Source organism: Vidua macroura, chromosome 1, assembly GCF_024509145.1.
Source record: "Vidua macroura isolate BioBank_ID:100142 chromosome 1, ASM2450914v1, whole genome shotgun sequence".
NCBI classification, from domain to species: domain Eukaryota; kingdom Metazoa; phylum Chordata; class Aves; order Passeriformes; family Viduidae; genus Vidua; species Vidua macroura.
The window spans coordinates 92,061,280-92,068,097 of NC_071571.1; the positions used below are offsets into that span (position 1 = coordinate 92,061,280).

Sequence of the window (6,818 nt, forward strand, 5' to 3'; positions counted from 1 at the left end):
TTCTGCAAATACAATGTATATAAAGAAACTTTAGGTTTAGAATGGTCAGCTGGGAATATAAATTATTAAAGAGAGTTATTTCTCTCGAATTTCTTCAGCAACATCTTAATTAGCAACAAAGGTCAAGAATGGGTAAGTCAAGATTTTGTGCTGCAGGACATCTCAAAACAGCTGCCTGATCACCTGATACTTTTTTCATATCAGACACCAGAGCACAAAAATATTATCAGAACAAAATTCTTCACTACTCTGATTCAATGCAGATAAGCAGAAAAACATGTGCCTCATCCTTGAAACAAAAATCCCTCTGCATTGAAACAAAAATCTTTCTGCACTGAATAGATAAGATATGATAAGAACTTTCATAAGCAACAAGTCTTTAAATTTGGGGTCTTTTTGTTAAATGTTGCCTAGATGCATCTCACAAAACAAAACAAAAGAAAACAGAACAAAATGCTCTGAATCAAAATTATGAAGTAGTGCTCTCAGACACTGCTGGCATGTAAGAGTGAGTCCTGAAGCTGAGAGTGCACTGAAAGAAATTACAAAGCTACAGCAACAGTCTCCTGCATGCACCTCTTCCCTACAGCTTTACTAAAGTGCAGTCAAGCCAAAATCATCCATCAGCCCTGCCTGCCCAGGGAGCCTAGGTGTGCACATGGCTGTGTCCAAGTACTGGCAAACTGCAGTCACAACAGAGTGGGAGAGACAGTTTGGCTGGATGCTACGTCACAACACACCTGCCAAAGCTGAAACAGCCACTGTTCCTGCAATGCTGACAGGCAGTGCTGACAGCCTTTGAGTTAACTGGGAGGAAGAAGCCATAGCCAAGTGTTGTTTCATTAGCAATGCCAAGGAGGTATCTGAAGTACCTCTACTTTCTTTTTCTTTGGTAGCAACCACATACTGATGGAAGTAAAGTTTTGTGCAGACATAGTAAAAGAGTTACAGAGATGCAAATTGCTGAGGTACTCAGGGAGGCCTCTCAGTTCAATATCAGAGCAGCTTTACTCTAGGGACCACACATCTCATCCCCTTACACAGGAAATTCCATGTTCACAGTTTGCAAAACCAACAAGTTTTGTTGGATAAACTCTCTGTGCTGAAATCTTGTGAATTGGTGCAAAACCAGCTATGTACCTTTGGCAGTCAGCAGCCACAAATGAGAATCACTAAGTGCATCTAGCCAAATATTGCCAATTAAGTGACAATCACCAGAACTTTAGAAGAGCCTTTTTCTTCTGTTCCTGTAAACCATCTTTTAAGTATTAACTTCTCCATTCATTTGGTATGAAGGTAACCCATTCAGATAATTTACAGTAAATAGGGAATAGCAGATTGGAGCAGACTGGAGAGACTGTGTACACTATGTACACAATGCTACCTGCTACTCCAGTCCCATACAAAATATAGGAAATAAATGTGTTTCTTATATAATATTGCAAGTTCTCCACTAAAAGCATATCACTGAGCCTGGGCAAACAAGACATACAATCCATTCTTAAAAGTACAGCACTGCAGTTTCAAGTGCAGAAAGAACAGCATAATGTGAAAAGCAAGTTTCTAAAAGGTAGTGCCCTCTCAGAACACAATATTTAATATTTGTGCATACAGAAGTACAAATAGGAGAAAAGAAGAGGGTGGTCATGCAACAACCTTCAATGAAATAACAAAAGAAATCACAGTGAATAACAGCAGCAGCAAAGTAGTGGAATATTCAAGTCTATGAATGAAAGAAATCTCCGCTGAAAGAAATCTTTACCAAATTTATATGAAGGAAGACAAAGTATTTAGGATTAGACAAGATAAGAGATCAAAAAACTGAAATTATGTTTGGTTAACTGGGTTTATGAAAGGGCATATTAAGAGGTGAGCTGCACAAACAAATTAAGTTTATGTAGTTTTGGCATATCCAACAAATGGTAGTGAAAACCACAACTACAATCAGCTCCAGCAAGGGAGTGGTTCAGGAGATGACAAAGATGATACAGATCACTTGACAAAAAGGTTTTGGAAAGAGCAAAGCCTTGAAGTATTGTACCTTTTGATAATTCACATTTCAGCCTTGTCATGGTACACTATAATCAAAATGCAGGTAACAACATGACACAGAAACAGAAAGCAAGCTTGAAGTTATTTTCATGTAAGACAGGGAGTTGCCATGTAAATTGCTGAGAAGTATTTGGCCTCCAGAATTTACCTTTCATTCCAGGAGTGAACAAGACAAATCAGGCTCCCACCGGGTGTCTGGAAGTACCTGCTGGAGTCAAGGCTGCAAATATTTGGTAATTTCTTGTTTTCACAACACTCTTACTACTTGAACTCCTCTCCACCCCACCCTGGCATTTCACACTGACCCACTCTGCAGGGGATGCTCTACTTATCCAAAAAAGGGGGCTTTTTTTTTTCTAGGATAAAACCCCTTCAGCTTATCTCTTTAGTTACTGGTGAAGAGTATTGCTGAAGAGACTCCAGTGTGTGCTAAATTCTACACTTGCTCCCACTACTTCATGCACTATGGTTTAAGAACACCACTGTATTGCCCCATAATAGTACAAAACATTATAGTTAAAGTTTACATATATTTCCAAATGCAGAAATTCAGTTGGCAATTCCTAATATTTTTAGTGATCTCAGATGAAATTATTCTAGTTGTTAAGTGATCCTTTTGCATAGTTTTACAACAAACTCTTTCAATTTATTTTTACACACATATTTAGGAGAACATTCATTTAGCTGCTCTGAGGTCCAAAGTGCTAATTTTGAGTTTCATTCTTTAATCAAGCTTTTCAAAAATTTATAACTGCTTAGCTTCCAGACAAAACCAAATTAAGAATTATTTTAATGCATAATATAATATATACCATTCAGTTCAAATTGTATAATTTGATTAACAAAAGGAGAACTAAATTAATTTTAAAAATATGTTAAAATATTGTTGCCATTTATATAGCTAATTTAGTACAAAATATTCTGGAATAATTTCATAGTTTTAAGTGCATGCACTTTCATTTTCTTCCATTTTGTTTATTTTGTAGGTACAATAAGGGCTTATGAAAGTTAGCACTGAACAAAAAGTCTGTCCCTACAATATTTTTATAGACTAACAGTAATTTAAGGACTGCAATTAGCTAAGTTTATGGTCTTGCTTTAATTTATTCTTTTAATTGCAATCTGCACAATCTCAGTCTGAAGCATAAGACCTAAACTAAGACTTTGAAAAAGCTGCAGATGGTAAGGACAGAAGAGAAAGGGGTAAAACCAAATATTTTAATTATTCATTTCACCAAAATCTAATTATTGAAATGGCTTGGGGTTTTATCTGGCCCATATTTCTTCTCCAGATGTGAATTCTTCTATTTCAAAGATACTTTTTCAATTCGTGTTGTAGCAAAACAAAGGCAGTTGAATTTTCTCCTTTATGGTATCTTTGCTATTTTCATTTCAAGGAAGTGATTCAAGTGGTCTAACTTTTCACCTGGGCCTAAATCAAGATTCTCCCAAAAATTCAATGTATTCTCAGTCTGAATTTTGTTTATAAGAGGCACAAAAGGCCAAGCTTGGTCGGACAAAAATTAGAAGCATAAAGCACAAATCAAAACAAACAAAAGCAGGGCTACAAAGTTATCTTATATGTATGAGGTACAGCACCTGTAATCTACTCATGTTTATGATAATTTGAGTAGTTTAACAGCTTACCGTCTGTTTTGCTTTTTTTTTTTTTTTTTGGCTGTTGAACACAACAACGTATAACTGGCCAGAATTGTGTCTGGACCAATTTTATGATGCCTTTAATTTTTCATCCATCTTTTTTTTCCTACGTTTGGTATGTAATAAAAATTTTGGCCATTTGTCCCACAGTTCAACATAACAATGCTTCAGGATTGCTACAGAAAACACTTTTATAAGCTGAGATCATGGAGATGTCTGCAACACTGCTGTTATCACACAGCCATTAATTATTAAAAATGCCCTGAAAACTGTAAGCCTACTTTGAGCTTCTGGATATTTTATTAATACTTTCAGTGGAAATTAGACAATTATCTTTATTACTTTAATATCAGAATTTGCAACTGATGTTTTCCAATAAAAGCGCATACTTTAGCTTTGGAGAAAGGAGGCTAGAGGCAGGGAAGAAGGGAGATACAATGATAGGCATTTACTGCATTCATTCCATAAGACAAAACAGTAAATTTCTTATATGAAAAGCAGCACTTTATATGAAAATGAAAAGGACACAAATAAGTAAAACTGAGAATCAAGAAAACTGTTTCTTTTTGCTTTGAACACGATACACGAGTTATTTATCAGCAGTATGAAATAGCTGATGTTTTAAGATCTCTGTTTTGTTTTATATTTATGTTATGAGATTTCAACTTTCCACTTGGAAATTATTTACACTTTTTAAAATGAAATACAACTAAAAATAATTTTGTTTCACAATAACCTCTGGGGGTTAAAATTAATCCTGGAATTGCAGAAGCACATGGAAACAGGCATGGAAGAAATATTAATTGACAGTGATGCAGTTTCACTGCTCAAGAGAACTGCAAGAAATCACATTAGAAGTTCTAGAGGAGAGTTGTAGGATTTTTTTTCTCCTCTGATATTTGACTCTTAAACAATTATTTTGATTATTTCTTCCTTCTCAGATTTCCTACAGTTGCTTGCTACATGACCAAGATCACTAAATAGTAAATTATTTTTTCATCAGCCATATGGTCACCTCAGAGATTTAGGAATCTAGTTTAGGCCCCATGTGTGCCAGTAAGAGTTTACTGGCAATGTCAAGAACTCCACTCTGAACAGAAGTGGACACGTAGCAGAGGAAATCTAAATCTGAGGTGACGCAGTGCCACAGACAGTTTGTGTATGGATCCCATCTCAGGTGCTCAAATTCTGCCCTGGGTCATATATATAAGGTGTGACATATCATGGAAAAATGGAAATTCACAACTTGGTTGATGTAAGGAAAGGAGGGAACTTCTAAATCATATTAAAATTTACACCAATGTAAAATGGTGAGTGGAAAAAAAAAAGCCTTTCCCATAGGTAAGCTTCCATGTCTTGGTATAAAGAAGTTAATAATATAACACTACCTGTGAAAAGGAGAATTGACTTTGACAGTCTTTGAGGTGGCAAAGTTGAAATCAGAGCTCACCAATTTTCAGCATCTTGGGACTAATCAGAGAAACTTTCCACTAAAATCAGGACCCAGCTACAACAAACTCGCAGGTGAATTTGAAGTCAAAAGGTAGGGTGATTACCTGAAATCACCAAGCTAGAAATTAACTCTGAAAGGCTTGATTTCTGTCTGGATCTGACATTGAGGAAAGTGGTTAGGAATGACTTCTGGAAAAAATCTCATCAGTACTACTTTTTCTCTATCTGATCAGGTTTGCAAATAAGGATGTAGAGTTTACATAAACCTGTTAATTTTGGAAAATTCTGCACTAGTGTTGCTCTCTATTAGAAGCCAGAGGATAAACAATTTTTAGACTGCTCATGATTGCTTTCACTGACTCTGGGCTGGACTGAAAATGTGAAGTAAAACATACGAAATAAGGTTTTGCTCTACTAAAGTAAATAAGAAAATAGGCTTTAGTTTATTCCAAGTGGTTCATAAATGTGCAAAAAGATGTCTCTAAAAAAACCGTAAAACAAAGAGAAACAAACAAGCAAAGAAAAAGCTTAATGTCACCATTTCTCTGTTTTATTTCACTGAAACACTGGGAAAAGTGCACTTTTCTTTTTCATTTTAGGAATTCACAAAATAATTTGTAAAAAAAACACTTTCTCAATTTCAATAGCATTCATAAGTTTAAATGAAAGACCCATTACACTCACTGAATGACACCCCACAACTAAATGTATCAGACAAGACAGTAATGTCAAAATTAAAACTGATGGGAATTTATGGTTGTACAGTTTAGAGCACTAAATATGAGAAAGAGACCTTTCTGTAAATTTTTTGTACATGCTCGCAATCTTCCTGAAATGTTTATCAAACAGGTTACCAAATTTGGGGAGTAGAGTCACTATATTCATGTCATTAATGCAGCCACTAGTCGTATAGCAATAGCAATAGTATAGTCTCTACTAGTCTCTACAGAACAATTAAAGTTTATTTCAGTAGGATTATCATGGCCACCTACAAAGTGAAGCCATGAGGTTTTCAGTTTTAGATGTGGCTGACCACAGATTGACTTTTACATGGTCTACTTGTCATCACATATCACACTTGAGAAAAAAAAAAATAAATAAAACCAGAAGTAGGTTTCTATCTCCTTTTCAAAACTTTGAAAACAAAAATGTATTCATGCTATGTGTATGCTGACAGCTGAAACATCAACAGTCAAGAAACAGTAAACAAAGGAAAAGCAGCATATCTTCACTTAAGTTTGGGCTAGCCCTAGAGCTGCGGTAATCTAAATGTACTGTCAAAATTAGGAAGGAGATCCTACTTCAAAAAGCAGGCAAACAAAGAGAAATCCCAAAATGACAAGGCCATAGGTGAAACTCAAGGTACTTTTTACATGAAGGTTCAGAAATGCTCCACTGAAGTGTGCTGATCTAGCAGCTGACTTCATTGTTCATGCATATGAACCATCACCCTGGTGAAAGGCTCTTATAATTGCATATCATATAATTGCATATATATTGCATATATTGCTAATTCAGTTAGTTGGGCACCAAGTTTTAGACAGAACAGTGTCAAGCTGAAAAGAGCAACCTGCAACATTATTTTCGTTCATGGAGCATACCTGAAAAGGGTAAAGTCCTTTGTCTCTACGTATGCTGGAAATTATAATCAAGAC

The 6,818-nt window shown here is 35.6% G+C and overlaps 1 long non-coding RNA gene across 1 annotated transcript; it reads left to right on the forward strand.

The window, feature by feature from the left end:
- The first annotated feature begins 775 nt into the window (after positions 1 to 775).
- LOC128820028 (uncharacterized) lies at positions 776 to 3,967 on the forward strand. The gene is made up of 3 exons (XR_008440806.1): positions 776 to 859; positions 2,213 to 2,285; positions 3,862 to 3,967. It is a non-coding gene; the product is annotated as an uncharacterized LOC128820028 (long non-coding RNA).
- Positions 3,968 to 6,818: the final 2,851 nt, after the last annotated feature.